The sequence below is a fragment of the Benincasa hispida genome, chromosome 6 (genome assembly GCF_027475165.1).
Source record: "Benincasa hispida cultivar pf3 chromosome 6, pf3_genome.v1.1, whole genome shotgun sequence".
In the NCBI taxonomy this organism is placed as follows: Eukaryota; Viridiplantae; Streptophyta; class Magnoliopsida; order Cucurbitales; family Cucurbitaceae; genus Benincasa; species Benincasa hispida.
The window spans coordinates 18,282,911-18,309,184 of NC_143483.1; the positions used below are offsets into that span (position 1 = coordinate 18,282,911).

At 34.9% G+C, this 26,274-nt stretch overlaps 1 long non-coding RNA gene across 1 annotated transcript; it reads right to left on the minus strand.

Moving 5' to 3' along the window:
* Nucleotides 1–295: 295 nt before the first annotated feature.
* Nucleotides 296–2,102, minus strand: LOC150035485 (uncharacterized). The gene is made up of 3 exons (XR_016530342.1): nt 659–2,102; nt 505–569; nt 296–417 (listed from the first exon to the last, which is right to left on the minus strand). It is a non-coding gene; the product is annotated as an uncharacterized LOC150035485 (long non-coding RNA).
* Between the last annotated feature and the right edge of the window lie 24,172 nt (nt 2,103–26,274).

Sequence of the window (26,274 nt, forward strand, 5' to 3'; positions counted from 1 at the left end):
TTCCTCGTCCCCGCGAATTTCCCCAGGGAAAACAGGGTGGAGATTCCTCGTGGGGACTCCGTGGGGATCGGGTTCCCCGCGGGAAAAAATTTCCCACCTTTGCTTTTTAAATTTTTTTTTAATTTTAATCAAATATAGACTTTTTCAATGCAATTTTAATTGAAACAAAACATTTCTTAGCGCAAATTTCAATATAATATTATCAAATTTTCTATTAAAAACATCCATTCATAATCCGTCAATTATTCTCATTGAAATTCAACTTAAACTTAAATAATAAAATCATCCACCCATAATTATTTTAAGAAAAGTTACAACATGATAACAACAACATTTTTTTAAGACACAATATGACAATAACATAGCCAAACCAAGCCACCATCAACGAATTTCATCCAACTTTGTAAGGGATGATTCCTGAAAAAAACACAAATATTGTACATATTAATATAAATCAATATTAAATTATTATTAATAATAATAATATAGGAACTTATAGCTCACATCATTTGGATCTTAATCCTCAAGAACATTTTCCAAAACTTTAGCAGCTATAGGAGTATGCTTATCTATTTAAGACATGTAAAAAGAAAATTAGATCTCAAATTGTAAATAATAAAAGTTTATTAAAAAATTAAACAATAATACTAATTTATACCTTCCGCCCATAACCAATCTTGAGTACTCATCAAAGCCTTCAATAAATTTTTATGAATTTGAGAACGATGTGGACCTACATGTCTACCACCAATACTAAATGCAGATTCAGAAGCAACAGTAGTGACAGGAACGACTAGAACATCTTTTACAATTTGATACAAAACATGATACTTCTCTCCATTCAACTTCCACCATTGCAAAATGTTAAAGTCATCTAACCATGGTAGAAGAGACTCATCCAAATAATGATCCAACTTTTATTTGACATTATCAACATCATTTTCAACATTATTAACAAACTCTTTAAACTTGAGATATCGATCTTTCCTATTAACAGAGCAATTGAACTCCTACTTCCATCTCGCCTTGAAGTCGAAGAAGTATTAATTGTAGATGTAGAACGTTGAGGTTCTTTTATTGTTCTTGAATTTGAACTATAAAACTTCATCAAATCACAACACAAGTCTCCAATGCGTTTAATTTCAACAGTATGATGAGATCTTAGATTTGAGGAAAATAAAACTAGATCAATCTCATCTTAAATCTAGAATCTAATACTGTAGCTATTGCCAATACACCATGAATCACACTCTAATATTTTTCACACTTAGCAATCATTCTTGATGCCATTACTTGTACCTCCTCAATATCAAAATTAAGCCACTCAGAAAGTTCCCACCTAATGTCACAAACTTCTTCCAAAAAAACATTGGAGGTTGGATAACTTTGAAGGAAATCTAAATAGACATCCTGTGTGCGGCAATAGATCATTCCAAATCCCATTGAGAAAGAACACACAAACAATTACAGTCTTAAATGTAAATGATTATGCATAATCATAAATTACAGCATGCTACTAATAAATGAAGATATAAAGGATAGAGTATGCAAACCTTTGAAGAACTCTTCTTCAAGTATTCCTCGATCATTCAACAACTAGATCACAGCACGAACCCGAACGCAACTAACACAATATGATCTCAACAAATGTCTAAATGAACCTCAAACCCAATCGAGTCCAACTCAATTCTCGAATGGAACTAGAACGCCACCACAATGGTTACTTTGGTATTCTCGGTGTGAGAATCCAGGAGTTGTGGGCTTTATATGATTTTGGATCGAGGAAAGCAGGAGATAGATGATCGAGTAGACGACCGAGTAAGTGGAAAATGAAGGTTGTCTATCATATAGACGAAATACTCGGTTGTTTAGAAGATGAATCCTATTGTATAGACTTTGTTACTCGACTCGATCGTGTAGCAACGATTAAGTAAGTAACTATCATATAGTATATTCATAGCTCGATTGTGTATACTTTGTATGCTATCACCTAGTAATACTTTTTTACTTGAAAGCCTTTTTTTTTTGTATGAGATTATCCTGAGTGAATCATCTATCTAATTTTGAAAAACTATTTTCCTTTTATCTCATAGTTATCATAAAACATCCAATAACCTCACAGTCAATTCGATTATTAGAGAAAAAGAATAATTAATTATCATATAATTAATATATTATAAATAAATATGATAACCAACTTATCATATTATATTTATAACCTATAGTTTTAATGTTTCATCATATGAAAATATATAAACCATAGTTCTTTTTCTATTTTATGGTATTTAATATAAATCATATTTATATTAATTCCTCCAATTAATGTATCTAATACATCACATCAGTTATATCACATATAATTGAATTTTCTCTTGTTAATTTGAACACTTCAAATTAACCCAAAATCTGATTATCAACTTGAACCATTGAGCTACCTAGGGGACCTCATGAACCTGTAGCTTGAAGCTCCAACGATACGTAAATAACTGATATTTAATCATAAGATCCATCATTCGTTAGCTGTTGGTCGCTCCACTAAAGACCGACAGTTGCACTCTTAGCACTACAGTATATTTCTGTGTCCATATGACCAATCAACAGGGCGATGACCCTTCACAAATTGCTCGTAAGTACAATTGGGCCAATTCACCGTTTTTTCCTATGTAGATACATCTAACTCCTTAAGTAGCACTGATTCCTCTAATGAACAATAAGTTATAGTCCTACTATGATTAAATTCTCTCAGGCCAGGAGAAGGTGTGGCCACTATGTTCAAGACCCAGAATCAGCTCTTGAATGAATTCTGTCTTGTGTAGCTGAGTTCCCTTCTCTCCAATCAAGTGAGTCCCTAAAATGGTAGGCTTGTTGAGTTGGAAATCTGGCCACTTTCACTACGCAGGAGTTCTCAACTCACTCAGGATTAAGGTCATGTCACCTATGGTCATTTTTTTGAAATGTAAGTCTCAGTTATCAACGACGTTATATAAAGAGATTAATCATCTCGTGGTCCGGTCTTATACAAACTCTATGTATAGGATATCCTCGCTCACATGTTTTCACATGAATGGTCATGATCAGACCATTTGTAGTTCTTTACAACAACTTTAATATCTACAAATGGGTTGTATCCGTAGTGTGAACAAGATAAGGTATCCCTCCTTTATCTATCTACTACTTTCCATTTAGGTTATTACTTAAGGCATGATCCACTTATATGTCTCACATACATGCTCAAGTTACATGAAATAACTATGGATCTTAGTTTATTGGATTTGAGTAAATGCTTATAAAATAACATTTATTTTATTAATAACAATATGTGTACAAAATGTTTACAAACTACGAGACCACCGAGAGAATTACACCAATCCCAACAAACTCGACCCAGAAAACAACTCAGTAATCAAGTAAAATGGTTCTAATCTATCACATATTTCTTTTGCAAAATTCCAATCAGTATCTGAAGGAAGACAAGTGTATAGTGGTTCACGTTGTTTTAGACAAGGACGAACATCCTTGTATTCCAAAGCAATTTTGAGCATCACAAATGTTGAATTCCATCTTGTAACACAATCAAAACTTAGTTTTTTAGTGCATGAAATTTGTAATTAACAAACTCCTTCTTCAAATTTTACCTCTATCTTCTCTATACCACCCAAATTACAGCTAAACCATCTTTCACTGTGAAATTCAAAATATGTGCACAACAACGAATATGGAACAAACTTCTGTGCAATCATAGTGTCCTTAAATCTAACTTCCTTAATAAAATGTCAACCATTGCATCATTTGTTGAACAATTATCTACTGTTAAAGTAGATAATTTAAGATCTATATTCCAATAAAAAATACACTCCATTAATGCTTCAGAAAGTAACTGTCCAGTATATGGATGTGGCACGTGTACAAACCTAGTATAGTAGTATTATGTAATGATATGTTAAAATGAAAACTACCAAATGAACAAAAAAATACATAACAACATAAAAGATTTAAATTACCTTAAAAGTCTGCTTTGCAGGACCCAAGAATCATAAATAAAATGTGCAGTGATTACCATGTATCCCTTTTTTTGGCTAGACGCAATCCACATGTCCATAGTTAGAGCAACCCTACTTCTATTGTTCTCCAAAAACTTCATCGTTTTAATTCTTTCTTCTTCATAAATTTTTATTATATCTCTCCTCATCGTAGTTCTTGAAATCATCTTAAACAAAATTTGTACACCATTCAAAAACTTTCTAAATCCTTGGTGTTCAACCATGTTTACTAGATATTCATGTAAAATTATAGCACAAGCAATACCTCTTCTAGAAGCTTCATAATCAAAGAGGGTCGGATTTAGGACTACTTTTCTTTCATTGGTATTAGTGGGTCTAAAAAATGATTGTCTAATGTCTCTTTGTCTACGTAAGGGACAAATTTTGAAATGGTCATGTAAATGCTTTGTCCCATTTTTAGATTCCCCTCCTAACTTTTTTCCACAATAGTTACATATTGCTTTCATTGTGTCATTTATCTTTTGTTTTTATAATGATTCCATACTATTGGCGTTAACCTATTGCATTTTAGTACATCTTCATTATCATCAGCATCTAATGCAATAGGTGTAGATTGATCATTACCACTAAAAACACTGTTTATTGGGGTTGATTCACTCATGTTCATAGATGTTGGAGTTGAACCACCTTGTTCTAACTCATTATTATTTGATAGAATCATTTTCAATTTCACCTACAAATAGTCAAATAATAATAAAACAATCACAAAATCAAACAACATAAATCGAATTTATACACCAACAATCAAATTTGTATACTAAAAATCAAACATCACAATAACAAAAATCAAACTTGGTATGTAAGAACCAATAACAATAACTCATTTTTATCTTTTGCACACATCAAATTCGGACATAAATCAGATCGGTCGAGGATGATTCAATTTCAGACATACCAAAAATCAAATTTGGATTTCTAACAGATCAGATCAGAGATCAGATATACCAAAAATTGGACATACCTTCGGATTTCTAACGATTCAGACATACCAAAAATCAAACGAATAACTATAACTAATTTTATCTTCTACACAAATCAGATCAGGAAATGGAGATTTAGATTTTGGACATATCTTAGGATGAAAAAACATCGGCGATGCTTCAAACAGCAGATCTTGCTATTTTTGGACAACAGATCTTTTGGTGGTCGGTGAATGGGACTGGGACGCTTTAGGCAACAGTTCTTACTATGGTGGCCGGTGGGTGGGACTGAGACGCGAGGGAGGAAGTTTGGTGGGTGGGATAACTGACGGGGGTGAGTGTGAGACAGGAAGGAAGAAGTTTGGTGGGTGGGTGGCGGCAATCGGCAAGTTTGGTTGGTGGGATGGCCGTGGTCGATAGGAGTGAGTCACCGCAAGTCTTTTTTCAAAATTTCTTCACTGTGAGTGTGAGTGTCACGCCACGCGAGAAGGAGAGGAAGTTTAGGTTAGGGTTTTATAATATATATATATATATATATACTTAGGGTGGGGTCAGGGCTGGGGAATATAATCCCATCCCCGACCCCAAAATGTAAATGGGGAAAAAAAAATTCTCCACTCCCTCCTCCATTCCCCGTGAATTTAAGGAATCTCTACCCTGTTCGGAGCGGGTCTTTGTGGATTAAATGGACATCTCAACCTGTCCCCGCCCCCTATACCATTCCCCATCCTTGTAAATTTTTCCACGAGGAATGGGGCGGAGATTCCCCGCTGGAAAAAATTCTTTGCCTTTTTTTTCTTAACAATTCTTTTAATCAAATATTTTTTTTATAACAATTCCTTAAAAGATACATTTTCAATACAATTTTCATTTCAATAAAATATTACCAATTTTCTAATAAAAACTATAATATCTAAGTAATTTGAAAAGATATAATTAAAATGTTAAATTCTCATTATTTATAAAATTAAAATTCAACTACTAGAACATTATAATTGTTCTATCTTAAATATTATAACATTTAAGAAATTAGAGTAATAAAATCTTATGCAGTTGAAAAAATAAAATAAAAGCAAGCAAAGACCATAACTGATTTTCTGAAGAGATGAAATTGTATGAAATAAAAATGGTCATTTTCTCGTTTATGCATAAACAAAAGTATAATCAACATTTTCTAATTACACTTTGAAATTGACTAGTTCATTCTTTCAGTGGAACAATTCGATTAAAGCTTTCCATTTCAATTATTCTTGTCCTATTATTTCAATTTCCCACCTTTTGTAGATATTGGAATACAAAAAAAGGTCATATTTTATGTGTAGAAGTGAAATATAATAAGAAAAAGAAATAAAATATCATATCCAACTCTGGACATACCTCGGATGAGAGGAAGATGATGTCCAAAAGGGGAGGAGACGAAGACGAAGACAAACGAAGGGGCTAGCAACTGGAAGACGAAGAAAAATACTTGGCTTGGAAAACACCGACAGTTGGGCAACAAACGAACACTGAGCTTGGAAGATGTCGGCGGCTAGGCCGACTTTGAAAGTTGGAAGAAAAGAAGACAAGGAGAGAAGACAGATGAGAGAAGTAGAAAGTGAGACTTAGAGAGAGGCAGTCGACTCTTTGAAATAGGAGGGAACTCAATTTAGGGTTTTGTAGTTGTGTATACATATACACACATATATACAAATACATGTATATTACTCGAGGTGGGGTGGGGCTCAGGGCATATTCCCCGGTCCGGCCCCAAAACGTAAATGGAGAAAAAATCCCCACTCTCTTCCCCATTTTTCATGTATTTGGTGATTCCTCGTTCCGTTCGGTATGAATCCCGCAGATTATATGGACATTTCTAATTGACGTCTCCAAGATTTAAAATTTCTTTTATTACTCTTTTATTCTATTTTTACTATTTGCTTTTAAAGGTTTCTGCATGGTATTTGTTAGATGGAGTTTATAAAAATTTCTTTATTAATGAATACATATATTTTAGTTAAAAAGTTATTTTTAGGGTTTTTTTTAAATATAGGAAAATAAGTCAATTTATGTACAAATATAGTAAACTGTTATTGTCCATCAGTGGTAAATGTTGATAAATAACTATCTATCTATCACTTATAGACATTGATAATTTGTTATATTTGAAAATATTTTCAACAATTTTGTCATTTGAAACAAGTCCGCTTATTTTTATAATGCGTGATTTCTCTATTTATAGAATTAGGATTGAAAAGAGGATAAAATTTGGAACCTAAGATAAAATTATGGGTGATTGTTACATTATTTAGAGCGTGGAAAGAAACCTTCAAAGATGTATAATTTTAAGGTTCCAAAGAACTTGCTTTTACAAACCATCAGTGACCTCATATACTTTTTAATGTATTAATTTATAAAAACAAATAGTTATTTATAGCAAAATAACCACTTTAATTGAATATTTAATTATAAATACTATTAAAAAATAAATAATACTAAGTTATTTTAACAATGCTATAGTTAGATTTTCTTTAAACACAAATTTCAAAACCACGCTTTGAAGTACGGTGGTAGTTATAATTACATCTTCAAACTCTCACTTGTGAAAATTAAACTGTCGAACTAAGTGTTAAAATTGGACTCTCAAACTTATAATAGTTGTAGAAATTAATTGAATACCCAAATAATAAAAATTGAACTCTTAAACTTATATAATTGTTACAATTTCTACAATTATGTAAGTCCGAGAGTCCAATATTAACACACTAATATAAGTTCGGTAACTCAATTTTTACAATTAAAATTTTGAAGGTTCAATTGGAATCAATTGTCATCATATTTTAGGGATGATTTTTATAATTTCCTTTTTTTTTTTATTTAAACTAATACTAAATTAAATAGAGGCATAGAAATAGCTTATTCCAAGGTAAAATATCGAACGTTATATAATAAATATGGGTTTAACTTGCCTATATCGATTTTCATTGAGAAAAGCCTCCGACCAAACGACTACGAATATAACAACTAAGAAGGCAATGCAATCAAAAGAGAGATTAATTCCACTTTTAAGACATTATTTTTAAGACCTTAACTCCACTTTTAAAAACTTAATTACACATTAATTTTATGACAGCGTTACGTATTATTGGATGAATAAATAATAATTAATTCCACTTTTTGCCTTTTCTCCTTTTCCCTTTCTGCCACGATAAGAATTTACAACGGGTTTGGTCTGGGAAAAATTAAAAGGATATTGTACTTTTAGAAACTATTTAGGAAAATATCGTTATTTTCAAACTATTTGTAAAAATATTGTTGTTTTAAATAAGTCGAGGGTTGAAAATTCGACTTAGATAGGTCGAATTTAGGTTGAATTTTGAACCCTCAATCTTCCTTTTTTTTTAGGAAAATATTGTTGTTTTCAAACGGATTATGTCATCTCAGCAAGTCTAACTAAATAACGAGCTAATGAATCTCCTTCTTTTTGCCGCTAACGAGCTAACAAGCTAATCAAATTCGAGAGCGAGATTATGAGAGACAGTGAGAGCTTGAGAGAGCGAGATTTTGAGCGAGATCGAGAGCGAGAGCGAGATTTTGATTTTGATAGAGAGCGAGAATACCGTATAAATTTTCCTTTTTTTTCCTTTTTAATTATTACACATTCTACCTTCTTCTTTCTAATCCTTTCTTTCTTTTTTTAATTTTTCATTTTATAAAAAAAATTCTAAAAATATTTATTATTTTATCTAAATTCTAAAAAGAATAAATTAAAAATAATAATAACTCATAAAAATAAAAAAAATGTAAATTAAATATCTCATTTATATAAAAATAATTACAAAATCAATGTGTCTCACAAGGCGGACGTCGTCGATTTCGAGCTGGTTGTCGTCGTCGACTTCGAACTTGAGGTTGCTCGGGTTCTTCTTGATTTTGCCCTGGTACCTCTGCAGGCGCTTCATAATATAAATATTCATTATGCTCTCCACGACCTCGACCATGTCCATGCAGGTATGAAGATGAAGGACAAGCCTCTGAGTCATAATGTCCTGAACCAAATGTTGGCATCATCATCATCGGACTAACATAATCAGTTTGAATCTGCATCTGCGTCATAGGGGGCAACTCTTCTATATTATGTGTAACCTCATCAAACTCATCCTCTTCCCAAACAGGACTTCTTCGTCTAGGAGCTGGTGGAGGAACAATAGGTATATCGTACATATAATGAATTTCATCCACATAGCTTTGGTTGTCATTACATATAGCAAGAACCTGGTTTAGATCATTCGCAACCTCACGGAGTCTACTGTTGTTCGATCTCTGTGAATTATAAAATAATTAAACAATATTTAGAATAAATTTAAATTAAAAAATTAGATAATATTCATTCATTTACTAGATGACCCACAGCTGCTCCCGGACGAGTGACGTAGCGCCTTGTGATATTATTATACTAATGAATATACTCTTGAGTGACATCTGTGTCAAACTGTTCAAGAGAAACCCCCACTGCAATAAACCTTGCACATAACGCCACCGCACTACCAAATGTGCAACTTTTTCGGACCAATCTCCAGTCCTTAAGTCAATATCATGCAGTACAGGTTCAGTATTACAAGGCGATGGGATATCCTATTGAAAACTGAATTGTCTCATCACCCTGTCAGGAAGATGTCACTCACTAATGTGAAAACATATGAGAGGACTCATCGTCAGCCATATATTTTGACCATTTGTACAAAAATTAGGCAAAGTATGCACAATAATTTTGTACGGCTCCCAAATAACCTGAAACACAAAATATTATATTAGAGAATATTAAAGACAAATACAATAAAAATGTGAATAAAATAATTAATTAGATTTAGTGTAATGTACCTGTTTAGGTTGAAGCAGATCAAACATGTATCTATATTGGTTGACTACATGTGTGGCTGTTCTAGTCACACAAAATTTGTCTCTCCACCTAAAATTTTAAATTGATAATTTAGAATTTAAATTAACTAGATCAGTGTTATAAAAATTAAATTGAATTAAAACAACATATCGAGAACCGTAGGCTCGTCCAACAAACTGAGCGTCATTAACATGATGTAGCTGTGGAGCCATTGCTGGAAATCGCTCCCAAGCCCATAGTTGCAAAAGAATGAGAGGCCCAGCTATCTCTCGAACCTCAGGTCTTGTTGCTTTGCATAGTTGTCTATACAACCATGCCAAGCATGCTCCATCCCATGAATACCGCCCCGCATCATGGAGGTTAGCTAACAGTGGCAGGAACATCAAGTAAACAAAATGACTTGATTTATCTGAAAACAGACTTCTACCTATCATTTGTAGTATATATGCTCACGCATATCTTATGGCGGTTTCCTCGTCTGCATCATCTGTGAGCTCACGAAATTGTGTTCCTAACCATATTAAACTTAACCTCGATATTTTAATCTTGTCGACAGGTGGGGTCACACCGAGGTACAGTTGACAAACTTCTAACCAGTCATTGTACATCACTCCGGTGACCGGCTCACCGTCAAAAGTAACCCCAATAACACTTCTATGTCTTGTAGAGTGATAGTGCACTCTCCAACAAACATATGCAATGTATGCGTCTCGGGCCTCCATCTCTCGATCGAGGCTGTGATCAGATGCCAGTCCAACTGAATAAATCATAATCTTGCAACCCCATAGAATCCAGATGTGCGCAGTAGCGGTAGTATTCGAGGGTGGAGCGGGATAGTGCGCTGGAGAATTGCCTCTCGACGTCTACAAGATATTTCTCCAGTAGTACGATCTCGCCATACAACATATGATCGATGAATGGACTAGTCGTACAAAACATCGAGATCAACAGGTCCTGGGTTTAAAGCCATGATCTATATATATATTAAAACTTACTATAATTGAATAGTAGAGAAAAATGTGAGGGTAAAGAATAATGTAAAACTTTATTGATTACAATAAAAAAAATTGAATATACAATAGATTATTATAAAAAAAATTGAATATACAATAAATTATAATTAAAAAATTGAATATACACTAAAATGAATATATAATAACAAAATTATTTATTTTTCAATCCCTAACTATTTGGAGCCCATCTTAGTAACAAAGGACATTTCCTTCGATTATGTCCTAATTGGTTACAAAATCCACATCGTTGTCGAGTGGCTGTTTCTGTCCAATCCATCTCGTTGTGATAACGTGAACTTTTCGGTCTACCAGGTTTTCTCAACAACGATGGATCAGGAGGTAAGACGGGCATATTAGAGTGTGTGATCCAGTAATCTTCATGATCCAGTAATCTTCCTTCAATATTTGAACGTTTCCTCCTTTGGCATTGAGACTATGACGTCCGGTCTTCACATGAAACACACCTTCATACCAATCATATAATTCTACTTCATGTTCACTAGATCGTGCAGCCCATTTATTTATTTTGTCGTGTACATACCTGCATTTGAAGAATGTTATCTGAGCAAGAGCCTTTATAGATAACATTCGAGCTCCTTTGAGGACTCCATTTATGCACTCTGATAGATTTTTCGTCATCCACCCATATCTTAATCCTCCATCATGTGCTTGAGTCTTTTGCTCTAAACTAATGATGTCAAAAAAACTCAGATAGCTCCGATTTATTTCTTTGATATCTTCAATTGCTTTGTTGAACTTTCGAATTTGAAACTGACACCCGACACAATAAACATAATTTTTCAATGAATTAAATATATACTTTTTATTGAAGTTGCTGACGATATGTCGTAAACAGAAACGATGGTGACATTTCGGTCCCGTCCAACCATTTGCTGAGTTGTTCACTGCTGCAATTATACCAGTATGTCGATCTGAAATTAAACACACCTCTTCGTGTGTTACAATTTCTCTCAGGTGTTTCAGGAACCATCCTCATGAGTCTGTGGACTCTTCATCAGCAACGGCAAACGCAAGTGGAAGTAGATAGTTGTTCGAGTCAACTGATGTAGCAATCAATAGTTTTCCTCTATATTTGCCGTACAGAAGTTAGGATAACATGGCCTTCAGTAAGCGTTTCTTTAACTCTTTACTCTACTCGTGCTCCGGGATTGGTCTGCTTAACCATATATAACCACCTAGGCAACAATTTGTAAGACTCATCCCAATCACCGAACACTTTAGCCAACGCTTTTCTTTTTTCCTCCTATACCCTATAGTAAGGAACATGATATCCAAACTTTGATTTGATGTCGGACTGCAGTTGTGCCACACTGATAGATGGTTTTTCTCTTACGACGTCACAGAACTCCAGTGCAATCATTGATGAATCCAATTGCACGTGACTTTGACTTAGTTCTGAATAAAAACATGTATGCTGCTCATCATACTTAGTGATCTCGAATAAGCCATGCGATTTTTTCTTTATTGCACGAAGTCTCCACTTGCAACCTTCCTCCTACTTCTTACACCGAATTGTCCAAATCATCGGTGTAGATTCAACAACCTCCTATGGTGCGTGACACTTTATAGCAAAACATTTGACCGCATGTTGTAGCATTTCCTTGTCTTGACAAATCATTCCTTTATACAATTGCATATTGTCAATGTCCACAGAAGCTACAATTGGGTCATGTTCCCGAATGCTATCCAATACATTCATATCCAAATCATTGAATGTATCTGAAAGCATCTCATGTTCACAACCATCGAAATCCAACTCTTCAAATTCGTCATCCGTTTCTGTTCTGAAGTCTCTGTATAGGTTGTTAGCCGCCATATCTTCATTATCACATGCCGATGCAACTGACTCCGGATCAGGATCGATACATTGAGTTGGATCTTCAAACTGGTTAAATGATATATCAGGATCCACCCCTATCATATTTACATTTACATACAAATGCACTACATTTGGCACTGGCATTTCCATTGAGAACATCAAGTTCATAGCTTGTGCATTCGAAATAGGGAATGACACATATCTTATATGATCCTGATGGTTCTAGATTGGGATGTCTATATATTATTTCTATCTGATTTGCTCCCATATCTACACTAAGTAACATCCCAATCATTTGAATGAATTGTTTAAATACAATTCCACTGTTCACATTTATGGTAAAACTCCCACTTGGTGGTTGGTCATACTCAACTCCATCAATACAATCAATCATATTACCATTTGTAAACAACAAAAATCCTAAGCATTTGCCTGCCATTTTCTAAAAAAAAAAAAAAAAAAAAAAAAGACAAACATCAATTTTTTGTATTATACTTTTTATAAGAAGTATATTAAAAAAATATTAAATTTTTTAGTTTATAAACATAAACTTTTTAAGTTTTATGAACATCAACTTTTTAAACATAACAATAAATTAAACTTTTTATAACTATTTTTAAAAATAACAACAAATTAAACTTTTCAAATTAAAATGAGGTAAACTTTTTAAAACTATTTTTTCAAATTTAATACAAAATAAAAAATTAAATTAAATTAAACTTTTTCAAACTATTTTAAACTATATTTTCAAAGTTAATACTAGAAAATATCAACTTATCACAATAAACATAACAACAATAATTTTCATATGAATAAACTAAAATTTTCAAACTATATTAAACTTTTGAAACTATACTAAACTTGTTAACTATCACAATAATTTTGTATTAAACTATAAATATCAACTTCTTAAACATAACAATAAACTAAACATTTTAACACTATAAACATCAAAGTTAATACTAAATAAATCAAATATCATATGAATAAACTAAAATTTTCAAACTATATTAAACTTTTGAAACTATACTAAACTTGTTAACTATCACAATAATTTTGTATTAAACTATAAATATCAACTTCTTAAACATAACAATAAACTAAACATTTTAACACTATAAACATCAAAGTTAATACTAAATAAATCAAATATCATAAGAATAAACTAAACTTTTCAAATATCATAAGTTCAACTCACAGATTCGACGGTAGTTCTCTTTTTTCCTTCAAAGTGACAACGTTCGCCCTTTTTTCCTGTTATTTGTTATCTGACAACAATTACAAAAAATTAAAAAAAAAAACTAGAATCTATAAAAAAATAATAATATAAGAACAAAAATAAAATTTATAATTATTCTTAAAAAATAAAAATTTAGTAGAGTAACGAACCAGTATAGTTGTGTGAGAATAATTTGTATTAAACGAAATACAAGAAGAGAAATGGAAATGGAAATGGGAGGAGAGGAAGATGATTTCGAAGGCTTATTTTCGAAGGCAGTGAGGGGGCAGTGAGCTATGAAGGGGCAGTGAGCAAATCAAGGGGAGAGGAGTGAGCAAAATCAAGGGCAGTGAGTCTTCAAAAATTATCGAGGGAGTGATTGAGGAAAAATGAAGAGGATGGTGGTTTAAAAGGATGTAGGTCGAGTGTTGAACACTCGACCCACGGGTTTAGGGTGGTTGAAAAGGCATTAAGGCTATGGCAGAGGGGCATGAATGCGTCAATGAATGCATGGAATCGGAGCAGGGGAATCAGATAACGTCAATGCATGCAGGGAATCGTGCAGGGGAATCGGAGCAGGGGCAGCTTGGTGATATATATGCACTTTTTCAGACTTATGGAAAGTAAATAAAGTGAAGACGATTTCCATGTGGCAGACCACGTCAGCTGACTGGTTGGCCGTTTAATCCATGTGGCAGACTCAATCTCGCTCTCGCTCACAATCTCGCTCTCTCCTACAATCTCGCTTTCAATCTCGCTCTCTCAATCTCGCTCTCTCCTACAATCTCGCTTTCAATCTCGCTCTCTCCTACAATCTCGCTCTCTCCTACAATCTCGCTTTCAATCTCGCTCTCTCCTACAATCTCGCTTTCAATCTCGCTCTCTCCTACAATCTCGCTTTCCATCTCGCTCTCTCCTACAATCTCGCTTTCAATCTCACTCTCTCCTACAATCTCGCTCTCTCTTACAATCTGCTTCACCCACTTATCTTCCTTGTCGAGGGTTGAAGTTTCGACTTATGTATGCCAGAACTTCAACCTTCGACAACCTAATATACAAAATTAGCGAGATTCCCTTCGAGATTCCCTTCTAGAGCGAGATCCTCATCACAAAATTAGCGAGATTTCCCTTTCCTTGTCGAGGGTTGAAGTTTCGACTTATGTATGTCGAAACTTCAACCCTCGACAAGGAAAGGGAAATCTCGCTAATTTTATGATGAGGATCTCACTCTAAAAGGGAATCTCGAAGGAAAACTCGCTAATTTTGTATATTAGGTTGTTATGTATGTCGAAACTTCAACCCTCGACAACCCTAATTTACATATTGTTTCCATGTTTTTCTCTGTTTGTCGAGTTCTCAACATTCGACCTCTATATTAGTTGAATCCTCAACCCTCGACTTCTAGCCTCGAAATCCCAAAACAACAATATTTCTCTAAAGTTTCAAAACAACAATATTTCTCTAATAAGTTTTGAAAACAACAATATTAATATTAAAGGTCCTTTGGTCTGCACTGCCGGAGCTCAGTCCAACCCTTTTATTATTATTATTATTATTATTATTATTATTATTATTTTCCATAAAAAAATCAAGAACTTTTTTTGGGAATTCACCTAAAATTGAATTTTTTTATGGCTATTTTTATATATAGAAAAATGAATCAAAATATTTAAAAAATATAGTAAAATTTTAAGACTATCAATGATAAATGTTGATAGACACTGATAAACTTCTATCAGTGTTTATTGATAGACACTGATAGAAGTCTATCAGTTTCTATCTATGAAGCACAGACACATATAGATACGGCTACACGATACGGATACGATCGGATATGACGATTCGTCAATTTCTAAACAACTAAGATACGGATATGTCTAAGGATACGTCATTTTTTTATATATTTTTTTAATATATATATTTCTAAAAAATGAGGATACCGATACGTTGAAGATACTTTTTTTTAAAAAAAAAAAAAAACTATAGGATATAGATAAATTTAGCATACAAGTTAGTAACAATAGCATAAAATAAAATACAAATACTAAAATACAATACAAAAAAAGCAACTAAGATGTTGAAGTACAATAGTTAATAAAATGCAATAGAAAAGTGACTCATATTGCAAAAGAGAAGAAGATTAGAGAGACAAATATGAAGATAAACGAAGAACTTATTGTTGAAGATATCCAAATGATTTATATTTTGGTGGACTTTGTAAGGACTCAAATGTGAAGATGGATATTAGATGATTCTAGTCTAGGGTTTGGTCTGTTATTTATTTATTTTTTCTTTTAGTTTTGGACTCGAGTAGTGAACTTTTTAAATAGGTTGTCTAATTTTAGATTGGAAAAGATTAGATGAGTTACTTGTCTTTTTTCTTTTAAAAAAACTACACATAGAAATAAATACGTCAAATCGCGTATCATATACGTATCTGAAAAGTATCTGAAAATATAGATATGTCATATCGCATGTCAGATACATATCTGGGAAGGATCTGGAAGTATCAGTATCCGATATGTGAATGATACTGATTCTTTGCCTCACATGAAGTATTTGTGCTTCATAGTTTCATAGGTGTCTATCAATATTTATCATTGATAGTTCTAAAATTTTACTATATCTTGTAAATATTTTCAACAGTTTTACCATTTGAAATAATTTTCGAAAGTAAAGAACTTTTGAGACCACTTTTTTCAAAAAAATGTTTTTTTGAGACAAAATAGATATGAATTGATCATATTATCCTTAAATGAAAAAAAAAAAAACCATTTTATCCTCTTTTTCTCAAATTAGTTACTTTACCTTTCTTCCGACACATTTTCTCTAGTTTTTCTCCAACTTCTCTCTAACTTCTCCCAAACTTCTTTCCGCTCAAGCTCCCTTACCATGTCTTGAGATTTTTAATCACGGTTGAATATTCCCTCAACTTCAACAAGTCGCAACATCTCGTAAACATTTTGCATTTTCTAAATTAAAAATGTCCAATCACAAATCAATTATATCTCACAACAACTTTTCAACTTCCAAAATTGAAACACCTAACTCCAAATCATTTTTATATTTTTTAGGCGTTTTAGAATCGTTTTAGACATGTTTTAGATAGTTTTTTAGACACAGTTTTTTATCTTGCAACATCTTGCAATATCATGCATCAACTTTCCAACTTCTGAACTTAAAATGTCGAACCCCAAATTATTTTTATATGTGTTTTAGGTAGGGGTGTACATAGTTCGGGTTGGGCAGGGTTGGAAGATTTTTGTGAACCAACCCAAAAATTCGGGTTGGCTAATAATGAACCCTATTAGTTAGGGTCAACCCAACCCAGCCCAATCCAAAATTTTCGGATTGGGCCAGGTTGGGTCACCGGTTCTGTTTTTTTTTTTTTTTTAATTTGATTGTTCAAATGGCTAGTCATGCCCTTTGGGCTATCAAATGCTCCAAGCACTTTCATGAGACTCATGAATCAAGTACTCCATCCTTTCCTTAACAAATTTATCGTAGTGTAATTTGACGATATTTTGGTGTAGAGCAGGAACATTGAGGAGCATTTACAGCACCTTTGAAGCCTTTTTCAAGCATTAACAACCGACAAGCTCTATATCAATCACTTTTTCTAGTAAATGAAATTAGATTTCTTGGCTTCTTAATTGGTCACAATCAAATTAAAGTTGATCCAAAGAAGATTGAAGCTATTACCCAATGGCTAACTCCATGCTCGGTAAAAGATATTCAAGCCTTCCTTGGTTTGGCTTCATTTTACAGAAAATTTATCAAGGATTTCAGTTCTATCGTGGCACCTATTTCTAATTGTCTAAAGAAAGGTAGTTTCCATTGGGGGGAGAAACAATACGGTAGCTTTGAATGTATCAAAGGAAAGTTGAGTTCCAGCCCTATTCTTAAGCTACCAGACTTCTCTTTACCATTTGAAGTAGTCGTGGATGCCTGTGGAGTGGGCATTGAAGGTGTATTATCACAGCAAGGGCATCTTATTGAGTTCTTTAGTGAAAAACTCTGTAATTCAAGGTAGAACTAGAGTACTTATGAACAAGAATTGTATGCCCTTGTTAGAGCTTTGAAACTATGGGAGCACTATCTTCTTCTAAAGAATTTCTCTTATTGACGGATCACTTTTCGTTGAAGTACCTACAATTTCAAAAGAATATCAGTTGTATGCATGCACGATGGATTTCCTTCATTCAAAGGTTTGACTTTGTGATCAAACACCAATCAGGCAAGGAGAATAAAGTAGTTGATGCTCTAAGTCGAAAGAATTCTCTCATTACTATCTTAGCCACCGAAGTAACTGTTTTCTCTCATCTTCCATGCTTATATAAAGAAGATGTTGATTATGCTGAGATATGGTATAATTGCACCCACTTTATAAAGACTAATGATTTTCATATAGTGGATGGTTTCTTTTTCAAGGGAGAGCAATTGTGTATTCCACACACTTCCCTTCGAGAAGCTCTTCTAAAAGAAGCACACTCAGGAGGATTGGCTGGACATTTTGGTCATAATAAAACTTTTGAACTAGTGACTGCTCGGTTTTGTTGGCCACAAATTTGAAAGGACACAAATAACTTTGTTAAGAGATGTTTTATTTGTCAAAAAGCAAAAGGCACAAGCACTAAGCGGGTCTATATTCACCATTACCTATTCCTACAACCATTTGGGAACACTTATCAGCTGACTTTGTACTCGGTCTTCCAAAAACCCAACGGGGGTATGATGTAGTAATGGTGATAGTGGACCGTTTCAGTAAAATGACCCACTTTCTTGCTTGCAAAAGACAAATATGTAGTTTATATAGCCAATCTCTTCTTTAAAGAGATTGTTCGACTTCATGGAGTGCCTAAATCCATTGTATCTGATAAGGATGTCAAATTCCTTAGCCATTTTTGGCGTACACTATGGAAGAAGTTTGATACAACATTGAAATTTAGCACTACCTCACACCCTCAAACTGATGGGCAGATAGAAGTTACCAACAAAACATTGAAAAATCTTATACGTTGTCTAAGTAACTCAAAACCGAAATAATGGGATTTATCCTTTGTCTAAGCAGAGTTTGCCTTTAATAATATGAAGAATAGATCAACAGGAAGATGCCCCTTTGAAGTTGTATACACCAGAACTCCAAGACTAACTTTTGACCTTGCTAACTTGCCTTCTGTAGTGGATGTTAGCATTCAGGCTGAAAGTATGGCTGAAAGAATTCAAAAGCTTCATCAAGAAGTCCATGATCATTTGCAGAAAACTACCTTGTCTTAAAAAGAAGCTAGAGACAAGTCTAGAAGAGAAGTTAATTTTGAGGTAGGAGACCTAGTAATGATCCACCTATGCAAAGCTCGATTTCATACTGGTACGTACAACAAATTGAAAGATAGACAACTTAGACCATTTCAAGTATTAGAGAAATATGGCACTAATGCATACCGCATTGAATTGCCAACAGATTTGCACATTAATCCAATATTCAACGTGGCTGACTTGAAGTCTTATTTTTCTCCGGACAGCTTCCATTTAGCATCCTAATTTCCTCGCGGACAAGTCCAATCTTGAAGGGGTGGATTTGATGTAACTAAAAGGCTTACTTCTTTAATTAGCTATAGTTAGTTTGTTAGTTTTGAACAAACTTGTAATCTTTCTCTATAAATAAAGCCTCTTCCCTCATTTTGAAGAGAGATTCATTGATTCAAAATATTAGATTTTTGGTTTCATGCCATGATGCATAAATGTTCTGTGTTAGATTGTAAATGTTGATGTTCTTTCACAATGGGATTTGGAACGATCTGCTTCTGCTCCTTGGTTCTCCAGATTTAGAGTTCCTTCACTCCTTCCATTACCAACCTGTATCCTGACTATCGGCTTAAGCCTTTCACGATAATGTAATATCGCCTTCAGACACCACGATTTCCCCAACTCCGAGCGAATTGCCCATATAGATCGCCCTCGAAAAACATACGCCTCCATCCAAGCAACCCACAAAGACCCAGACTACACCAGCAATAACCATATTAATTTCAAGATAGCTGCCACATTCTAGGAAGATGTGTGGTGTATACCCAAATCCCTTTCACGGTAATCAAACCTCAACCCAAGCAACACACACACCCCCTCTACCATCAACCCGCCCATGCCACAAGTATGCATGTAACATACGATCCACCTCCTGGCCAACATAAATGGGCAACACAAAATCGCTAGACTAGTAAACCTGGAAACTCTAGAACATTGACCAGACTAACTGCATGCGCCCAACAAAAGAGAAAGATCTCATAGCCCAACTCTTAATCCTCGCAGTAATCTTCTGAATCAACGGGGCACAGTCCCCAGCCTTTAACCTACCCGACAGCAAAGGCAACCCAAGATAACACACAAGTAATGACCCTAAGGCAAACCCCGTACTCCTAGCCAGGTCCCTCATAACATCACAAGAAATACCAGCCACGAACATAGAGCTCTTCCCAACATTAGCCACCAACCCAGAAAACTCTGCAAACTGATTTAACACCTGATTCACAAAACTCAATGAGGCATAATCAACTGCACAAAAAATCATGAGATCATCCGCAAACGACAAGTGAGTTAGCCTCACCTTCTCACACCTATGATGAAACAAAAAAAAAAGGGAGGAGGATTGTTCAACATATGGGATAACACCTTCATAACCACTACAAACAAAAATGGAAACAGAGGATCTCCCTGCCATAACCGTTTCCTACCAGGAAAGTATCCCTCTAGATCTCCATTAATCATCACGGAGAAAAACGGGGAGGTAACACAAGCACGAATCCAACTCACAAACTTTAAAGGTGTTTCGATAGCCAGAAGAACAACAAACAAAAAGTCCCAATTAACAGAGTCATAGGCTTTTTGAAGATCCGTCTTCATCACACGGTGCAGTTTACCCCTTTTAAGTTGATAAACCCCAATAAGCTCTTGGCACAGAAAAATATTATCAATGATATTTCATTGTTGAACAAATGTCGATTGGTTCCCACTAATAAACTGAGGCAAACACACACGAAGTCTGTCAGCAATCATTCTAGAGATGCACTTATATATCACATTACTGCATGCAATAGGGCAAAAATCCTCCATACGATCAGCTCGAGTCTCTTAGGGATGAGAGTAAGAGCTGTGGCATTCACCCCATTGGGAAGATAACACGTATCAAAGAAATGGCAAACAATTGAGCAAAAATCATCCCCCATCACACTCCATGAAGATTTATAAACTCCACAGGAAAACCATCCGGTCTAGGAGCCTTTCTCAATTTCATTCACAACAAAACATTACACACTTTCTCCCTAGTAACTGATCTACACATCTCCCAATTATAACCATCAGGCCACTAAAACTGCACAATAACATCAATCTGGGATGTAAGATCTCTATAACTCACCTTCTGTGACCACAAACTCCCATTAAAATATTTAACAGCCACATCCACCACCCTGCTATGAAAAGATTGACAAATCCCATCAGAATCATACTCTGATAGTAAACCATTCCTTACCAAACACGTCCGAACAGTCCGGTGAAAAAACGACGTGTTCTGGTCCTCCAACTCCAACCACCAAATATGAGACTTCTGATGAAGTGAAGCCTTCTCCAGTCTCGCTAGTCTCTAGAACTCCTCAGTCGCCATGGCAGCCTCCCCAATCAAAATATCAGAAGATGGGTTAGACTCGACAGCAGCCTGAGCAACCTCCATCCTACATTGAGCCTCCCGAGTCAAGCTACTCAAACCCTTTATCTTCTTCCCAAAAGTACTACGCATGAGTGATTTTAAGGCCTTCAAGTTCCTCATCAAACTAACAAAAAGGGACACTCGAGATTCAATTTCCAAATAGAATCAACATTAGTAAAAAAATCAGCAAAATCAACCCAATGATTAAAATAACAGAACGTGGGAACTAGACGAGTAATACAAATGTCAATGGTGACCAGAATGGGGCTATGATCAGAAATTCCCCACGGCCACACCCTAACCATAGTAAGAGGACTCAAATCCAACCACAACTCATTCCCAAGGAATCTATCCAATTTGTGCGAAATACTAGACCCCTTAACTTTAATCGTCCATGTAAACCAGTTACCTTGAACACCCAACTCCACTAGGTCAACCTCATGAATAGCCGCATCAAACTTATTTATCTCGCCCCTACAAATATTACCCCCAAAGGCCTACGAAAGGTTGCAAATATCATTAAAATCACCCATAACCGCTCCATTCATTTGCCAAGAAGAGAAAATATCCATCGACCTCCAAATGGCATGTCTCTCAGTCACATTATTAGAAGCATATACATTAGCTACATTCACAGTATCCGACGAGCTTTGCTCCCTAAGACACCCTACAATACACTGCTCATTAATAATTGAAGGAGAGAAGTCAAACAGATTCTTCTTCCACAACACCCAAATACGCACCATACCTCAAGGGTTATTACTACACACACACTTCCAGGAACCCCTAAATCTTCCAAACACCGTATCAAAATTCTCTACTCGCACCCTAGTCTCAAGCAGAAAATAGAAGCTAACTGAAGATGAACAAAGAAAATCCATCACCACCCTACATTTAATAGGGTCATTCAACCCTTTAACATTCCATGAGCACTAAATCATAATACTGACAAAACCTCCCCACTACTACCTCCCACGGGTCTTTTGCCCGTACTCCTAGTATTACCATCCAGAACAAGCAACAGATCAGGATCAGATAGCACTAAAACCAGTGCAAGCGAGTCACCCCCCTCCTCTCGCAATATACTGAACTGGTTATGCTCATCCAAATGTTGCACAAACCTCTTAATCCCAATGGATCCACGAACTAATCTACCTAGAGGTGTAGATCTCAAAGACCCACTACCAACTCTACCACCATCAACACCTCTCTCACGTCGACGACGACTAACCAATGTGAACTCATCATCACCCTCTACACCCTCATTTACACCAATTAGGCTAGCAACCAGTCCAACATCAACTATATCAACCCCACACCCTCTGGAGCAAGTCCACCCATACTTCCACCCTTCTCCCCTTAAACATCCCTAGCCACCATAATACTCAAGTCCTGAACCTTGGACATACTCTGCTTTTCACACATAATAGCAGTATGTCCAAACGAACTACAATAGCCACACTTACGAGGTTTTCACTCAAACGACACTAGAACTATAAATTTCTGACCTTGTATTCTAACAGTAACCATAGGGGGCATCAACGAATCACCATCCACCTCCACAAAAACTCTAGCATATGATAAACGATGCTTCTTTCTACTTGCAGCATCAAGTGTTACAGGTCTACCCACTACACTAGCCAAAACAACTATCCCTCTTTCCATCCACAACTCTAGTGGAACCTGTTCCAATTTAATCCAGATAGGTACAGAATAACAAAAAAAGTTCCAAAGACAATATCTAGAGACCACTGAAGATGAGTTTGCCACCCAAGTGTCACAGACCATTATTTATCACCCAATCACGTGTTTCCAATTTAAGGAATTTGAAAATAATCAGACCATTCTCCAATAACGTAATGGTATGCATCTCCACAGGATCCCAAATCCTCTGAATGAGTTGACAAATCACAGAGTAATGCAGCTTTGCATTTACAAACTGACCCACTAGGGATTTTTCCCACATAATAATACTCACATCAACAACCTCCTCACATGGCTCAATAATAACTCTATCATTCTCCACCACCGGAGGGGTAAACTCTAAATATTTCTTCAAATTAGACCCAAACAAGGCGATCCATGGCTTTCTACCCAACGAAGCACTGCTCGCTATTCCAGAACTGGCCAACGAATCCCCTTGCTGAACCGCAATGCCCGCCATCCAGACTGCCGATTCAGTTGAACCGGAGCAAGACTCCCCTAACAGACCACCCAAAACACCATTGACGTTACCCCTGGTCAATGGAGACTCCTCCACCTAGCCAACCCTACCCATGACCCTTCCTTGCAGACACTCCAACCCAACCCCATCAACTTGAACTAGCCCACTTCGCCCAACCCGAAGCCCTTCGCCCAACGCAGCAAGCCCACTTCGCCCTTGACTCTCGCCCAATTCAATCCCCTCATAAACCTTCCCCTCTTTAACCCAACCTCATGCAACAATAGCCCATGTCCTATTTCCTCAACCCCAAATAAACAGCCCTCTCCAAACGACCCACTTTGAGCCTCGCTACTCAACCTCTTCCCGTCTTGGGCCTTCAGAATCAGCCCAGTATACCCTGACCAAGTAGAATTAAACCCACTTCCACTCGAGCCCACAACCAGCCCAAGACCCGAGCCACCAGCTAGCCCAACCGACTGGATAATTAAAAAATAAATAAACTAAACCAAGTAAATGACATTTTGAAAGTGAAGGAAAAACTAAACTAAATCTCCCATAGTTAAAAAATAAATAAATATGTATTACCCCACATTAAATGCATTCCAACTGAAATAGATAATTACACACCGAAAGTCAAATTCATAATTAACTCAATAGGGAAATGATTTTCATAGTCTTTTTTTCCATATTTGTGTCATTACGAATTTCCTATTTTTTAAAATAGAAATAGTTAGAATTTAATGGGAATATCATGCATTTTTTAGCTTGATTTTTATGTCATACTGTAACTCATTAGATTATTCACAAAAAGTGATGGATTTAAGACGTTCTTGTAATTTTACCTATTTAATTAGACTATTAGTGTAGAAAGCCAATATTGAAATTCAAACCTAAAGGGATTGTTTCCTAATGGAGCACTTTTCTCGTTTAATCTTAAATGACTCCATAATTTTCCTTTGTGAATACTCATAAATGCAATATCAATCCTCTTTAAATTATTGAGAAGTCTTTAGTTCTTACCAAAATTATAAATTATAAATTAAAACAAAAAAATCAACAAACTGCAAAATATATGTAGCCACCTAAATCAGAACCACATTTAAGGTGAGTTTACACGTGTTGCCATGCATAGACCGAAAACACCAATATGGGAGATGTTGTGAGAAAAAAAAAAATAGCTCAAAACTAGCTAAAATTTTCATACCCATCCTAAATCATCTAAAACACTTATAAAAATGAGTTTCAATTGAATATTTAAAATTTTGAAATTGTTGTGAGATGTTGCGAGATGGTGTAAGATAAATATATATATATATATATATATATATATAGTAGCTAAAAAACTAGCTAAAAATGTTTATACCCACCCTAAATCATCTAAAACATCTCTAAAAATGGTTTCAATTGAAAGATAAAAGACAGTAGCTAAAAAACTCCCTAAAACATGTATGTTCCTAAATTATCTAAAATAAGTGCATAATTGATTTAGGGTGGGACATTGGAAGTTTGGAAATTGCAAGATGTTTGGGAGATAAAAATATTAACTAAAAAACATTCTAAAATATGTCCATACTCACACTAAATCACTTAAAACATGCATATAAATGTGCCACAATGAATGACAACGGGTGATTGCAAATTTTTGTGTTGAAAGATATTTGCTAAATACTTGAAAGATAAAGAAACAACCCCTCAATGTGGACACATGTTTTTTGCAAAATAAAACTCAACAACAATAGTATTCACAAGAAGTTAAGCAAAATAATCCTAAATATTTCATTTTGACGGCAAATGTAAATATACAAATTGTAACGATCCGACTATCCAACATCTCTAACAAGGGACCGTTACAACTAAATACACATTTAAAACCCAGATATTTTGTCCATAAAAATTCATTAAAACAATACGGATATTTTTTCTAAAATAAACTAGAAAACAAATAAATAAAACTTTCATTCGGGGTCCACTAAAAATAATATTCATAAAGAAAACATTCAAAACATTAAAATTTGTTGCCTCACATTAAATTCTAGTTTCAAAACATTCAAATGACAAAAGTATATAATGAGCGGAAGCGATTTCTCTTGTCCCTATATGACTCTGTCACGGGTCCTATCTGTCACCTGTTAACCTGTTCCTGTCATTTCCTAAAAAACATAAAGGAAGAAAAGATGAGATAACAATACCCAGTAAATGACCCGCTATTGGGCTCTCTAAGTTATCCGTTAGCTAGTTCATCTAGGCATCGGTGTACACCTATCATATCAGATGTAGTGATCCCGAAGGAGTCACATATCAATCATAGACATGAACTCGAAGGAACATGAATCAATCATAGTATGTAAACCGAAGGTCCATAAATCAATCACAGACATAAACCCGAAGGAACATGAATTAATTATAGTGTATAACTTGAAGGTCCACAAATTAGTTGTAGACATGAACCCAAACGAACATGAATAAGTCATAGTGT